Genomic DNA, 16,977 nt, shown 5'->3' with positions numbered 1-16,977 from the left:
TGTTTCCTAACAATTTTTCCTCTAAAATCGATTTTTTTTCTTTGGTTTTGTGCGTATTATTGTCAGTCTTTAAAAGTGGCGTACTACTCAGATAACATCGTTCCCAGCAGCGACCTGGGAGTCCAAGATGCATCCAGACTTCCTCCCCATGCTGTTACAGAACCATTTCTGTGGTGTTTCCGTTAATTTCTGACCTTTTCCTAGGAACCAGGCACTCTTCCCTCTTCAGAGCAGGGGGTGCCTGGTTTAATGCTCCGGTTCTCCCATTGACTTCCATTATACTCGGGTGCTCAGTAGCATCCCGATGTGTTTGGACCGAGCCCCCGAGCCCTGAGCACTATGGTGCTCGATCAACACTATTCGGCACCCATTGGACCAAAAGACAGTATCCTACAGACAGGCAGGCTAAGCTGTCGCTCAGCCTGCCTCTATAACACACTGCTATTACTGATAACGTAATAATTGCACCAGATCTCCGCCAGCGTGCGTGCGCTGCGGGGAGGAGATGAGCAAGTGCTCCAGTGCCATGGATGAGCTTACATCACCAAGGAACATGGTTAGGCCATGTGTCACGGCTTGGCCCAGTAGCGCGTCTGACACATGCGTCCTTGCCCAAGCCCCAGACCGTGATGCTGGAGCCTGGACCGGTAAGTTGGTGACAGGGTTGTCCTTGGATTAGTAAAGAATAATGTAGCATACATCGGGCTCATATCAGAAAATTTAACAGTTATGATTAGGATCTGAAATGTTGAATAATTCTCAGAAATATCTCTAAAAATAAAATATCCAAATACTAAAAGATAAAAGAATGCATGCTCAACAAATGCTTATTGTTAGTTGTGTCAGTGAAGAAATGCCTCTCATTTCAGATAATGCTTATGTGGCAGGATGAAGCAGTTATAGTCAGCACAACAGTGATCCTCTGACAGCATCTACCGGGGGTGGTACTGCTGGGAAGTGTAGTAGTATTTTGGAAGAATTGTAATAAGTAATAATTGTCTTGATACATAGAACACTAACTAAAAAGAACTCCTGGTCTACCATTATTTCTTTGTTATCTGAGGATAGACATGTGTTTATCCCAGGCATGTTTAAAGTCAGTTACTGTAGATTTTCCAACCACATCTGCTGGAAGCTTGTTCCAAGCTTCAACTACTCTTTCAGTAAAATAATATAATAATGGGGTGTATGAGGATGGTGGCTGCAGGATGTTTGTCCCACTGACACACACCATGCTGCCGCTGCTCCCCTCCTTTCTCTCGCTCATTGTTTCATGCTTCCTGGCGCTCTCAGGATGTGATTGTTGCAGGCACAGGGGGTGGGCTGCCGGTAAGAAATAGAGGAAGCTGTGGTCACCAGCACAGTGCAAGGCCATGTGAGACAGACATGCAAGTGGTGATGAGACCAGACAGGATCAGGGGTTTTGAAAGGTAAATTGTTCACTGAGGGTTTTATACTTGAAGAAGGTCACAGTTGCTTTGCGCTGTCTCACCGATGTAACCAGTGAATAAGCTTGTGGCTTCCTGCTGTTCATTTCATTCTGCAGGTGCAAAATTAGCTTCCATTTCTGCCTTCACTTTGTTTAGTTTTAGACGCAATGGGGCTGAGCACAGATGGTCAAGTATCTCTCTCCTGAGTGTGTGACTGTGTCAAAAAGCAGAGAAAAATGTTCAATTATCTTGGTGTCACCTTGTGAGGAGAGTGCAGCCTCTTGGTGACTTAATCTTCTATTTGTCACTGTCTCCAACTCTGGAACAGAACAAATCCACAGCATTTTTCTTCTGACGTGTAATTCTCAATGGAGAAGCACAAGCTCCAAACCTAGGTTCTTTGTTTCATCTTGTCACACTAATGGGTAAGAGAGAGACTGATAGCTTCATCTTTAATTATCAGCACATACTGGAACACTATTAATGGCCCAGTTTTCATGACAACAGAAAGGATTTAGTACAGTTACAAACTCCTAGGCTGGCCATACACTTCAGAGAGCTGTTGTCTCAATACACATTTGACCGACAGCTATGCATTTGAACCACCTTCCCTTTACACATGTCCACTCAGTGTTCTGTATTGACAGAAGGGAGAACAAAAGGATCAGACATTTTAAAATCCAACAGCCCAATCCTTCTCCCCCTAACATCTGCCAGAAAGGAAAGTTGGTACACCACCATACAGATTAGATGGTCGGCCAGTCCTTCAGAAATCAGAAGATTTGGTTAACATTAATTTAGTATGTATAGGTAGCTTTAATCTGAAACGTTTAGTTTATCAGACACAAATGATTGTAGGCCTTTTGATAAGTAATGGCCCAGCATTATAAAAATAGAATTCACTAAGGTCTGTTTTACACCTACTGAGGATTGGGCCATTATCGGGAACGAATGTTCCTACAAACATGAATTGGCTCATGTAAAGGTGTCGCCGATCATCCACAAAATTAGCAAAATGCTTGTTCGTCGGGTAATCACAACTTTCATGTGCAGTGGCCTGTCAAAGGGCTGTTAATGCAGCATCTTAACATCTTCTTCTGGTCACTTGTGTAGGTTAGCAAAGCTTCTCCTACTAAACAGTGGTCCTTATGTGTAGACCACTAGGGGCTCTGACTGCTCTACTTTTATACAGTTTGTAACTGATCTAGAACCTTCTAGTGTGAAGGGGGATTCTGAACAGAAACACTGTTGGGGTTAAAGGCTGCCATAGACCTGCATTGGGCTGCAATACAAGTCAATGGGAGTGACTAATCAGTTTTCAGTTGTAAATAACAGTCTGACAGAGCTAAACCAGATGATAAAAAGTTCACTGTGTCTGGCTTTTCCCTCCAAAACTGACCTCTGCATAGTCCCTTATGACAGCAGCGTGAAATTACTAGCTTCTCAGTGCACAGGCTGGAAATTCCCAAAGTCTCTTAGTATGAGCTGGTTGTTTATTAACTCTTTCCACAATTCAGTGCAATAGCAGTGCAGATGAACAGAGTTTAGCATATAAAATGCAATATAACAGTATAAGCGCAAACAGCATAAATCACAAGTTAATCCTTTGTAGTGCACTAAGGTAGTGAGTTCATGGCTTTGCATACCAGCAATAGGGACAAATGTCCACAAATGTCCAGACTCCAAAATACCCTTGCTCCAGGGCGCTACAGATGGGACACCTAAATCAGCAGCTTTTTTAGCAGCATATTGCTCGATGTGCATAGGGAATGTGATGCCGACAATGCACATAGTGAATGAGAGATTAACGATCGTTATTTCCACTTTCAGTTTATATCTGACCATGTGAAAGGCCCACTAAACAAGCTCTGGTCAACGTATATCGCCGATTGCTGATTGTTTATTAGCCAGCATTATCCCATGTAATAGGACCCTCAATATATTCATCACATATGTGAATTTTTAGAATTGCCTGTGTATGGAAATTTATACAGTGAGTGCAGAATTATTAGGCAAGTTGTATTTTTGAGGATTAATTTTATTATTGAACAACAACCATGTTCTCAATGAACCCAAAAAACTCATTAATATCAAAGCTGAATATTTTTGGAAGTAGTTTTTAGTTTGTATTTAGTTTTAGCTATTTTAGGGGGATATCTGTGTGTGCAGGTGACTATTACTGTGCATAATTATTAGGCAACTTAACAAAAAACAAATATATACCCATTTCAATTATTTATTTTTACCAGTGAAACCAATATAACATCTCAACATTCACAAATATACATTTCTGACATTCAAAAACAAAACAAAAACAAATCAGTGACCAATATAGCCACCTTTCTTTGCAAGGACACTCAAAAGCCTGCCATCCATGGATTCTGTCAGTGTTTTGATCTGTTCACCATCAACATTGCGTGCAGCAGCAACCACAGCCTCCCAGACACTGTTCAGAGAGGTGTACTGTTTTCCCTCCTTGTAAATCTCACATTTGATGATGGACCACAGGTTCTCAATGGGGTTCAGATCAGGTGAACAAGGAGGCCATGTCATTAGATTTTCTTGGACGCGTGTGATGGAGCATTGTCCTGCATGAAAATCATGTTTTTCTTGAAGGATGCAGACTTCTTCCTGTACCACTGCTTGAAGAAGGTGTCTTCCAGAAACTGGCAGTAGGACTGGGAGTTGAGCTTGACTCTATCCTCAACCCGAAAAGGCCCCACAAGCTCATCTTTGATGATACCAGCCCAAACCAGTACTCCACCTCCACCTTGCTGGCGTCTGAGTCGGACTGGAGCTCTCTGCCCTTTACCAATCCAGCCACGGGCCCATCCATCTGGCCCATCAAGACTCACTCTCATTTCATCAGTCCATAAAACCTTAGAAAAATCAGTCTTGAGATATTTCTTGGCCCAGTCTTGACGTTTCAGCTTGTGTGTCTTGTTCAGTGGTGGTCGTCTTTCAGCCTTTCTTACCTTGGCCATGTCTCTGAGTATTGCACACCTTGTGCTTTTGGGCACTCCAGTGATGTTGCAGCTCTGAAATATGGCCAAACTGGTGGCAAGTGGCATCTTGGCAGCTGCACGCTTGACTTTTCTCAGTTCATGGGCAGTTATTTTGCGCCTTGGTTTTTCCACACGCTTCTTGCGACCCTGTTGACTATTTTGAATGAAACGCTTGATTGTTCGATGATCACGCTTCAGAAGCTTTGCAATTTTAAGAGTGCTGCATCCCTCTGCAAGATATCTCACTATTTTTGACTTTTCTGAGCCTGTCAAGTCCTTCTTTTGACCCATTTTGCCAAAGGAAAGGAAGTTGCCTAATAATTATGCACACCTAATATAGGGTGTTGATGTCATTAGACCACACCCCTTCTCATTACAGAGATGCACATCACCTAATATGCTTAATTGGTAGTAGGCTTTCGAGCCTATACAGCTTGGAGTAAGACAACATGCATAAAGAGGATGATGTGGTCAAAATACTCATTTGCCTAATAATTCTGCACTCCCTGTAGTTTTACTTGACACAGACCAGGGTAACGCTATGACATCATCATTCTCACCTGCCTTATGTGTGGGTCAATAAGGGAGCACTTTAAATGTGTATGGGTCACTATGGGGGTGCAATTACTGTGAGGAAGGCACAAAGAAGGCACTGTTTCTGTATAGGGACAGTAATGGGGTAATATTACTGTCAGGAGAGCACTAAGGGGACACTAATACTGTGTTTAGAGCACAATTACTTAGTAAAGAAATGAATTAGACACTATTGCTGTGGATTTGATTTAAATAAATAGACCTTATAGGAGTAAGTGATTGGCTCCAAAGGCCAAGCGGTAAGTGACAGGGGTAAGTGATTGGCTCCAAATGGGTTATTTTCTACTGGGTCTTTGGAGCCCACTATGGTACCAGAGCCTGGGAGGATCCTCTGGTGTTCTAGTGGGCCAGTCCGACGGTGGTTACTGGCAATAAGAAAGTACTGTTACTGTGGGTATAATAGGGTGCACTATTAGCCTACCTAGTGGCACATATTCTATAAAAGCATGTTACACAGCTGCTATGGGGCCCATGAACAGAGATTTATGCAGCTTGAGTTCTGTTGTACCTGTATTCATACCGTATATATTTACCTCTTCTTAGTGATGCCTGCAGGCATCCAGACCTTTATTAATCATGGTAGTTCCATAAGGGGTGTAGCTTAGCAGGAAAGGGCAGCACGGTGGCTCAGTGTTTGGGTCCTAGGTTCAAATCCGACCACGGGCAACATCTGTATGGAGTTTGTATCCTCTCCCTGTGTTTGCGTGGGTTTCCACCGGGTACTCTGGTTTTTTCCCACACTCCAAAGACATACTGATAGGGAATTTAATAAAGGGTGATGGCATGCCTGAAATAGAGCATGGCTTAAGATGCTCTAGAAATGCACCTTCATTTTGCCGCATGATTCTACTGTAGTGTAAAATAGGCCAAGTAGTAGGTGGGACATGGACCTATCTGACATTGATGGCAAATCCTAGCGATATGCCATCAATGTTCCAGACAGGAATATCTTTAAAGGGGTTTTCTGGTACTTAGATATTGATGGCATATTCTTAGGTCATCTATACCAGAATGGTCCCAGTCCAACATCCCATAACCCCACTAATAAGATGTCAAATCTCCAACCTGTCACGGTCGGGGAGTGGGGGAAACCCCCCACCGTGCGATGTCAAAAGTGTAAAAGGGGATCAGCCTGGCCAAAAGGAGTAATAAGGGAGCAGGTGACCTCCTACAGCATCCCTAATCCTCTCCCTGACTCATCACCGTATGAGCGGACCCCGATGGTAGGACGACTCATACTCAGGATTCCTAGAGACCCTAAGTCGCCCTGGTAATCTCTCACCAAGGAGCAGGGAAGAGACGACCTGTTCATTCCAGAGGAACAGGAGTCTCTATCTGAGGCCAGGCTGCAAGGAGAGGGGAACACATACAGCATAAGGAGATGGCAGGTAAGTGAAATCAATAACACACTTACCTGCCACAGACACACTGACTGGAACCTGTGCACAAGTGCTGCTGTCCACACCAACATTAAAGGACACAGCACACACCACAAACCACACTGGAACCCAGGATACCCATAGCTGCAATAAACATGAGACAGGGGAATGTCTAGTAAACATGCTGGACACAAAACACCACCAGACAAGTAACACCAAACTAGACATACAACACCCTGAACATAACCCACTCCATACAAATAGGGACAGGAAGGGAGGGAGACACCGGGATAACATTGATGACCACAAGGGTGGCCCTCACTGGACAGATGGAACACCCTGGACTGGAGCAGAGCTCCAGCACCAACCACAGCTGAATTATCACAGACTTCAGCCAGGAAACCACAGGGGATCAAACCCTATTGACCACACCCAGTCAGGGAGTTAACCCTTACGGCACCAGACAGAGGGAGGCTACAACTAAAAGGGGAAGCGCACACACAAGCACACCAAACACGTAACCACCGGCAACAGCATGCGTGGCAACCATGTCACGGCAATCACCCAGAAGGCCGAGACCCTGCCACCGCATGCTCTTACAGCAACACGTTGCCGCGGGCAACCGCAAGTGTGGCAACAGTGTCACAGCATACACCATAGGTCGTGACACTCCCACCCATCAAAGCCCCCCCCCCCCCCCAAAAAAAGGGGAACTAAACAGAACACCCAAAAACAACAGGGCGGGTATGGGAAAGTAACAGGACCAGCGTCAGTGCAAGCAAGTCTCTAAAAGATTGCTTCCAGCCCCTGGAACCATCTAGAAACCAGGCAGCCAGCCACCATACAGCTCAGAGAGACCGCACTGAACACTGTGTCCACCTCAGACCCAGTTCACACAAAGTCGCTGCCAGCAAGCATTCCCAACCAGCACACAACAGGAATGCAGCCAGCACACAACACAAGTGACAAAACCACTGAGACATGGACAAGGGCAAGTAAGAAGATTCAGCGTCAGAGCAAAGATGTCTCTCTAAGGCTACTTTCACACTAGCGTTCGGGGCTCCGCTTGTGAGTTCCGTTTGAAGGGGCTCACAAGCGGCCCCGAACGGATCCGTCCAGCCCTAATGCATTCTGAATGGATGCGGATCCGCTCAGAATGCATCAGTCTGGCTCCGTTTGTCCTCCGCTCCGCTCAGCAGGCGGACACCTGAACGCAGCTTGCAGCGTTCGGGTGTCCGCCTGGCCGTGCGGAGGCAAACGGATCCGTCCAGACTTATAATGGAAGTCAATGGGGACGGATCCGTTTGAAGTTGACACAGTATGGCTCAATTTTTAAACGGATCCGTCTCCCATTGACTTTCAATGTAAAGTCAAAACGGATCCGTTTGCATTATCATGAACAAAAAAAAAAAATATATATATATATTTTTTTTGTTCATGGTAATGCAAACGGATCCGTTCTGAACGGATCTAAGCGTTTGCATTATAGGTGCGGATCCGTCTGGGCACATACCAGACGGATCCGACCTAAACGCAGGTGTGAAAGTAGCCTAAGACTGCCGCCAGCCCCTGGAGCAACACACAGAAACCAGGGCACCAGCCACCAGATAGCCCAGAGAAACCGCACTGAACGCTGCGTCCACCTCAGACACGGTTCACACGAGCTCGCTGCTAGCATGCATCCCCAACCAGCACACAGCCAGTACACCACAGGAATTCATCCAGCAAACAACACAAGCACCTGAACCACTGAGAAATGGACGAGGAGAAACGCAAACACCAGTGACGGTTCACACCAACTACAACCAACTGTCACAGGGAACCGCACTGTTAACAGCGTCTCACCTTTCACCCTCCCTCCGGAGGATAACCATGTGCGCCAGAAAAACGGCAGGCGACACATGCTGGGTCCTCTTCTGAAGGCTCCAAGCAAAGAGCCTTTGTGGTCATACTGTCACGGCAGGGTGTGGGGGAAACCCCCCACCGTGCGGTGTCAAGGGGATCAGCATGGCCAAAAGGAGTAATAAGGGAGCAGGTCACCTCCTACAGCGTCCCTAATCCTCTCCCTGACTCCTCACCGTATGAGCGGACCCCGATGGTAGGACGACTCATACTCAGGATTCCTAGAGACCCTAAGTCGCCCTGGTAATCTCTCACCAAGGAGCAGGGAAGAGACGACCTGTTCATTCCAGAGGAACAGGAGTCTCTATCTGAGGCCAGGCTGCAAGGAGAGGGGAACACATACATCATAAGGAGATGGCAGGTAAGCGAAACCAATAACACACTTACCTGCCACAGACACACTGACTGGAACCTGTGCACAAGTGCTGCTGTCCACACCAACATTAAAGGACACAGCACACACCACAAACCACACAGGAACCCAGGACACCCATAGCTGCAATAACATGAGACAGGGGAATGTCTAGTAAACATGCTGGACACCAAACACCACCAGACATGTGTAACGGGGTTTTGGTGGCGCCCCCTAGTGTCTATGGGGTCCCTAACCCTAGTTAACTCACTATGCCTGACAGGCGGATCCTGAGCCTCCGCTATCTGGGAGTTGGGGTACATGTCTGCGGCAGTGCCTCCACCCAGTGGAACATCCGGGGTAGGGATGTGAGGCTCCACTGGGAACATACTTGGTGCAAATGAGACTGACACAGCCTAACTGGAATTAACTTTATATAGTGCGTAACAAAATGAACCAACATACATAGGAAAATACAATAGCGTAACACAAATAACAGGGTAATGTGGATTCTTCCTCACCCACCCACTAGCACACCTGCGTCCCACCCCTTGTCTTCGCCCTAGTGGCCGTTGGTGCACATAGGAGAGTTGGGGCCCTTATAAGTCCTGCTCCGCAGGGTCACTGAAGCAGCCTGAGCTGTGTAATGTCCGTCACTGGACCTCAGAGTCTTTATTGTGGTGAGGAGACAGGTGCCCTGTGGTGATACAGGGAGAGGTTTGACTTACCCTCACAACAACATTTACCAGGCCAGTCCGCAGCAATCTCCTTTCACTGGATTCACCAGACGTCTGGACTCAGTGCTTGTCTTTGCCAGCGGTCCCTCTCTCAGCAGGTGTGATCTTGGGTGAAGTAAGTTCTCTCCGCCAGGTTCTATCTCTGTGCTGCAGTCTCTCAATGCCAGACCCATGTCCTCTCTCTGGCTGAGCAAATCGTAGCTTCTAGAAACTTTTCCAGGACCTTCCTCTTTAGAGCTGTGCAGCCAGCCTCGTTTTAGGACCTGCGATGATGTCACTAACCATGTGACTCCTTTCAGCCAGTCATGTGATCAATGCTCAATGTCTTATTAACAGCATACTGAGTCCATCTACTGGGCATTTCAGATAACGCAGCCGGTGTAACTTCACAGGGTTACATGCTCCCCCTTGAAAAATACTTGCCTTCCACTGGCAAGTCCTAGCCAGGGGGCTTAACAAAAATTCAACAGAAAAATGTTTAGCATACATACAGTACAGTTGGCACAGTAATATCCTAGCTAGCTATTTATTTAGGGTAAAGAGTCACTAACATTTACCACTTCAGCTAGTGCATGTAGGAAAGTGGCCATTTTAGATGCTGCTTGTGTCAGCGGGGCATAACTGGGCTCTCCTATATTATCATAAACTAAGGCCCTAGGGGGTTGCCGCACTCTGGTACTGTGTCTCAGTTCTCGCTGTGGGAGAGGATCTTGGGACATCAACTGTGGGACTTCGACTCCTGCCTTCGAAGTAGAGTCTCTAAGGGAAGTTCCAGGCACAAAACATGGACTTTCTGGATTCAACCTTGGAGAACTTTGTGACCCAGGAGAGGTTCCAGGACTTTGTGGAACCACCGGAGTTAAAGGAGGCAATTGCTGTGTTTCTTCTGCGGGTGATGACCACCACTGATCCTCTGCACTGGGAGTTCCCGGGGTCTCCTCTGCCCCATTTCCAGGACTCTCTGCTGGGTTTTCCTCCAGTTCTTCACTACTCTCTTCCTCTTCATCAGCATACACAACTGGAAGCAGATGGTTTCTATGCCAAGCCTTTATTCGGCCCTCCGGGCCCCTAATGTTGTACACTGGCAGTCCTTCCAGTTTGGACACAACCTCAAACAGGGTATCTTTCCATCTGTCAGCCAGTTTGTGTTTTCCAGGCACACCTAGATTCCGGAGAAGAACTTTATCCCCTGCTTGAATCTCCCGATATCTCACCTTAGAATCATACCTTCTTTTGTTCCGTTCTTCCATTTTTGCTGCAGCTTGGGTGGCCAACTCATAGGCCCGATGAAGGTTTTGTTTGAGGTTCCTCACATATTGAAAGTGTGAAGTTGAATCTGTTCCATCAGGAGACACTCCCAAACGGACATCTACCTGTAATCGAGCTTCTCTTCCGAACATTAGGAAATAGGGTGAGAACCCTGTAGATTCATGCCTTGTACAGTTGTATGCGTGGACCATGGCTTCCACATGTTTACTCCAAGACCGCTTCTCGACTTGCTTGAGAGTCCCTAGCATATCTAGGAGGGTCCTATTGAACCGTTCTGGCTGTGCATCACCCTCCGGATGATAAGGTGTGGTTCTGGACTTCTGCACCTGCAACATGTCCAACAGCTCCTTGATCAACTTACTCTCAAAGTCTCTACCTTGATCAGAGTGTATCCGATTGGGTAGTCCATAGTGAATAAAATACTTCTGCCAAAGGACTTTGGCTACAGTCACGGCTTTTTGATCTTTAGTGGGGAAGGCTTGAGCATATCTGGTGAAATGGTCCGTTACCACCAGCACATTTCCAATTCCCGCTGTATCGCTTTCAATGCCGAGATAGTCCATGCACACAAGATCCATGGGTCCCGTACTTTTCAGATGACCCATAGGGGCAGCTCTCACAGGCAGGGTCTTCCTCTGGATACACCTCCTGCATGTCTTTACATGTTGCTCGACATGTTCCCTCATGCGAGGCCAATAGAACCGATCTTGTACTAGGCCATAGGTCTTGTCCACCCTGAGATGCCCATGTTGATCGTGGAGAGCTCTCAGGACCATGCCACGGTATCTGTGGGGTAGTACCAATTGTTTTCTGTCAGGGTGATCATGATACTTCACGACCCTATAGAGTACTCCACCTTCAAGATGTAGTCGGCTCCATTCCCTTCGGTATAATTCTCTTTGACTCACAGGTAGAGAAGTCAGCAATTTAGGATTCTTAGTCTTTATTGCTCTGATAACTATCCCAATATACCAGTCCTGCGCTTGAGCCTTCATTTTGTCTTCTGTGGTTATACTGGACCACTGTTGAAGCATGACTGGAGCATGGAACACCTCAGGCACGGCTTCTGGAGAGTGGCTAATGGAGTCTATCCCCCTTAGCTCGGCAAACTCTTCTTGACTCTCGGCCACCACATACATCTGACAAAAGGCTCCTACCCCCGGCCCAGGGATCTCTTCCCACTCCTCTTCTTCTTGGTGAGGAGGGAGTCTAGGTCTGCGGGACAGGGCATCTGCGCTGACATTCTTGGGCCCAGGCTTGTACTTCAGGCTGAAACTGTAGCTTGATAAGGCAGCCAACCACCTATGTCCTGTGGCATCCAGCTTAGCTGTAGTCTGAATGTAGTGTGGATTGTTGTCAGTCCTTACTTCGAATGTTGCTCCATACAAATAGTCATGTAGCTTATCCACGATGGCCCACTTGAGTGCCAGAAATTCCAATTTATGGACTGGATAGTTCTTCTCTGCACCTGTAAGGCTTCTACTTATGTAAGCCACCGGCCTCAATCCTTCTGGATAACTTTGGTGCAGTACACCCCCTAGACCTTCCAAACTGGCATCCACATGGAGAATATATGGTTTCTCAGGGTCTGCATAGGCTAAGACAGGAGCTTCTGTAAGTCTCTTCTTCAATGTCAGAAAGGCATCTTCACATCCTGAAGTCCATTTCTCTCCAAAGGGGTCTTTAGGAGATGGTGCCTTAGCACCCGTTACGTCAGAGGTAATCTTCAGTAGGTCATGTAACTCTCCAGCAATCTTTGAGTAGTCTTTCACAAACCTTCGGTAGTAACCACAGAATCCGAGAAAGGACCGCAACTCACTGATGTTATCTGGTCTTGGTAAATTCAACACTGCTTCAATTTTAGCAGGATCTGTGGCTACTCCTTCAGAGGAGACTATATGCCCCACATAAGTGACAGAGTTCTGGGCAAATCGGCATTTGTCCACTGATAGCTTCAGGCCTTCAGCTTGAAGTCGATCCAACACCTTTAGCAATCTTTGTTCATGCTCCTCTGGTGTCTTCCCGAAAACAATTAGGTCATCTAGATACACTAGACACTCTTTGGGATTCATATCCCCCACAGTTTTCTCCATCAGCCTCTGAAAAGTAGCAGGAGCTCCTGTGACTCCCTGTGGCATTCTGGTAAACTGGAAAAACCCCAAAGGGCAGATGAAAGCTGTCTTTTCCTGATCCTCCTTCTTCATGGGTACCTGATAATATCCAGACCTCAAGTCAAGCACACTGAACCACTGGCTGCCAGATAGGGCGTTCAGAAGATCCTCTATCCGGGGAAAAGTGTACTGATCTGGCACAGTCCTCTTGTTCAAAGTACGGTAGTCCACACATAGCCGAACTGAACCATTCTTTTTTCTCACTACCACAATAGGTGAGGCATCTCATGGTCTCCCAAGTCCGTATGACAATATATTAACATGTAAGTTTGGCCTTCAGAATCCTGCAGGATATCCCTGACGGTCGCCATTTCTATTCCCAATCGAAGTTCTATACACAAGATGACGTGATTCATCTCACAGCAGGATGGGACTCTGCATAACATCACAGCTTGCTGCAATGGTACATTTCTTTGCTGGGCCCACTCTTTTGCAAAGGAGGGAGTGGCCTGAGGATTTAATCTATTCTCACTGGTTGTACCCCAATTGATCTCAGCAGTGCCTCCATATGTAACGGGGTTTTGGTGGCGCCCCCTAGTGTCTATGGGGTCCCTAACCCTAGTTAACTCACTATGCCTGACAGGCGGATCCTGAGCCTCCGCTATCTGGGAGTTGGGGTACATGTCTGCGGCAGTGCCTCCACCCAGTGGAACATCCGGGGTAGGGATGTGAGGCTCCACTGGGAACATACTTGGTGCAAATGAGACTGACACAGCCTAACTGGAATTAACTTTATATAGTGCGTAACAAAATGAACCAACATACATAGGAAAATACAATAGCGTAACACAAATAACAGGGTAATGTGGATTCTTCCTCACCCACCCACTAGCACACCTGCGTCCCACCCCCTATCTTCGCCCTAATGGCCGTTGGTGCACATAGGAGAGTTGGGGCCCTTATAAGTCCTGCTCCGCAGGGTCACTGAAGCAGCCTGAGCTGTGTAATGTCCGTCACTGGACCTCAGAGTCTTTATTGTGATGAGGAGACAGGTGCCCTGTGGTGATACAGGGAGAGGTTTGACTTACCCTCACAACACCATTTACCAGGCCAGTCCGCAGCAATCTCCTTTCACTGGATTCACCAGACGTCTGGACTCAGTGCTTGTCTTTGCCAGCGGTCCCTCTCTCAGCAGGTGTGATCTTGGGTGAAGTAAGTTCTCTCCGCCAGGTTCTATCTCTGTGCTGCAGTCTCTCAATGCCAGACCCATGTCCTCTCTCTGGCTGAGCAAATCGTAGCTTCTAGAAACCTTTCCAGGACCTTCCTCTTTAGAGCTGTGCAGCCAGCCTCGTTTTAGGACCTGCGATGATGTCACTAACCATGTGACTCCTTTCAGCCAGTCATGTGATCAATGCTCAATGTCTTATTAACAGCATACTGAGTCCATCTACTGGGCATTTCAGATAACGCAGCCGGTGTAACTTCACAGGGTTACACATGTAACACCAAACTAGACATGCAACACCCTGAACATAACCCACTCCATACAAATAGGGACAGGAAGGGAGGGAGACACCGGGATAACATTGATGACCACAAGGGTGGCCCTCACTGGACAGATGGAACACCCTGGACTGGAGCAGAGCTCCAACACCAACCACAGCTGAATTATCACAGACTTCAGCCAGGAAACCACAGGGGATCAAACCCTATTGACCACACCCAGTCAGGGAGTTAACCCTTACAGCACCAGACAGAGGGAGGCTACAACTAAAAGGGGAAGCGCACACACAAGCACACCAAACACGTAACCACCGGCCACAGCATGCGTGGCAACCATGTCACGGCAATCACCCAGAAGGCCGAGACACTGCCACTGAATGCTCTCACAGCAACACGTTGCCGCGGGCAACCGCAGCAACAGCATATCCCAGTGCACAGGTGCACGTCGCCATGGCTGAAAGCACAAAAGCAAAAACAACAAACACAATGCAGCAGGACTCTGCAAACACAAATAACAAAGTAAATGCAACAGTGCCATACTCACTATAGGAAATGTACTAATGCTAATGCTACGTTATAAATGTGAGATTCTTGGCAAATACATTTTGTACAAAATCTTTTGTGCCTTCCGCCAACGACAAGGCGATCTATTTAGGACAGCAACCTACACTAAATACTACCTCCACTGGTGCCATACTGGCCTCCATTAAATTCAGAGAATGCAGGTTCCACGTGTATGGTGAGTACAATTGACTTAATGTATTTGCCAAGAATCTCACATTTACAATGCAGCATTAGCATTATATTTTCTATAGTGAGTATGTCACTACTGTATTTACTTTATTATTTGCATTGTTTGTTTTTACTGTGTAGTGACTGTGTCAGTGTACTGCAACTCAGCTCCCATACAACACAGTGGACAGAGTCTTAAAGGGGTTTTCCAGGCTCTTGATTTTGATGATTTATCCTCAGGATAGGTTGTTAATATTCGATTGGCGAGGGTGGGACAAACCCCCTTCCCCATAGTCAGCTGTTTCCTGCAGCCTTCAGCTCAGGAACTAACTTTTTGAATGGAGCAGAAAGCACAGTGTAGTGGCCATGCTGGGTTACTGCAGTTTATCCCCATTGAACAGAATGAGAGCTAAGATGCAGTAACCTAGTACGGGCACTACACTATGAGTGGAGCTGTGCTTCCTGTTCATTCAATGTGTTAGTCCCAGAGCTGGAGGCTGCAGCTGACTGTGGGAATACAGGGTGTGGCACCCCCACTGATCCGATATTGATGACCTACACTGAGTCTAGGTCATGGGCACATGAGCAAGAGTTTAGGGCCAGGCATTGGAGCAGTGAGGATGCTCGACCCTGTCAATTCCTACTGGGGAGGAGTATTCATACAGGGAGTGCAGAATTATTAGGCAAGTTGTATTTTTGAGGATTAATTTTATTATTGAACAACAACCATGTTCTCAATGAACCCAAAAAACTCATTAATATCAAAGCTGAATATTTTTGGAAGTAGTTTTTAGTTTGTTTTTAGTTTTAGCTATTTTAGGGGGATATCTGTGTGTGCAGGTGACTATTACTGTGCATAATTATTAGGCAACTTAACAAAAAACAAATATATACACATTTCAATTATTTATTTTTACCAGTGAAACCAATATAACATCTCAACATTCACAAATATACATTTCTGACATTCAAAAACAAAACAAAAACAAATCAGTGACCAATATAGCCACCTTTCTTTGCAAGGACACTCAAAAGCCTGCCATCCATGGATTCTGTCAGTGTTTTGATCTGTTCACCATCAACATTGCGTGCAGCAGCAACCACAGCCTCCCAGACACTGTTCAGAGAGGTGTACTGTTTTCCCTCCTTGTAAATCTCACATTTGATGATGGACCACAGGTTCTCAATGGGGTTCAGATCAGGTGAACAAGGAGGCCATGTCATTAGATTTTCTTCTTTTATACCCTTTCTTGCCAGCCACGCTGTGGAGTACTTGGACGCGTGTGATGGAGCATTGTCCTGCATGAAAATCATGTTTTTCTTGAAGGATGCAGACTTCTTCCTGTACCACTGCTTGAAGAAGGTGTCTTCCAGAAACTGGCAGTAGGACTGGGAGTTGAGCTTGACTCCATCCTCAACCCGAAAAGGCCCCACAAGCTCATCTTTGATGATACCAGCCCAAACCAGTACTCCACCTCCACCTTGCTGGCGTCTGAGTCGGACTGGAGCTCTCTGCCCTTTACCAATCCAGCCACGGGCCCATCCATCTGGCCCATCAAGACTCACTCTCATTTCATCAGTCCATAAAACCTTAGAAAAGTCAGTCTTGAGATATTTCTTGGCCCAGTCTTGACGTTTCAGCTTGTGTGTCTTGTTCAGTGGTGGTCGTCTTTCAGCCTTTCTTACCTTGGCCATGTCTCTGAGTATTGCACACCTTGTGCTTTTGGGCACTCCAGTGATGTTGCAGCTCTGAAATATGGCCAAACTGGTGGCAAGTGGCATCTTGGCAGCTGCACGCTTGACTTTTCTCAGTTCATGGGCAGTTATTTTGCGCCTTGGTTTTTCCACACGCTTCTTGCGACCCTGTTGACTATTTTGAATGAAACACTTGATTGTTCGATGATCACGCTTCAGAAGCTTTGCAATTTTAAGAGTGCTGCATCCCTCTGCAAGATATCTCACT

The 16,977-nt window shown here is 46.6% G+C and overlaps 1 protein-coding gene across 1 annotated transcript in view; it reads left to right on the top strand.

Moving 5' to 3' along the window:
- The first annotated feature begins 1,360 nt into the window (after positions 1-1,360).
- The window catches only part of SIPA1 (signal-induced proliferation-associated 1), a 156,300-nt gene continuing 140,683 nt past the window's right edge, over positions 1,361-16,977 (top strand). The window contains exon 1 of the mRNA XM_040408979.1: positions 1,361-1,430. The gene's annotated coding sequence lies outside the window, so the exon portion shown is untranslated. The remainder of the gene's footprint in view (positions 1,431-16,977) is intronic.

The sequence above is a fragment of the Bufo bufo genome, chromosome 10 (assembly GCF_905171765.1).
Source record: "Bufo bufo chromosome 10, aBufBuf1.1, whole genome shotgun sequence".
NCBI classification, from domain to species: domain Eukaryota; kingdom Metazoa; phylum Chordata; class Amphibia; order Anura; family Bufonidae; genus Bufo; species Bufo bufo.
This window is presented reverse-complemented; position numbering and strand designations above follow the sequence as displayed.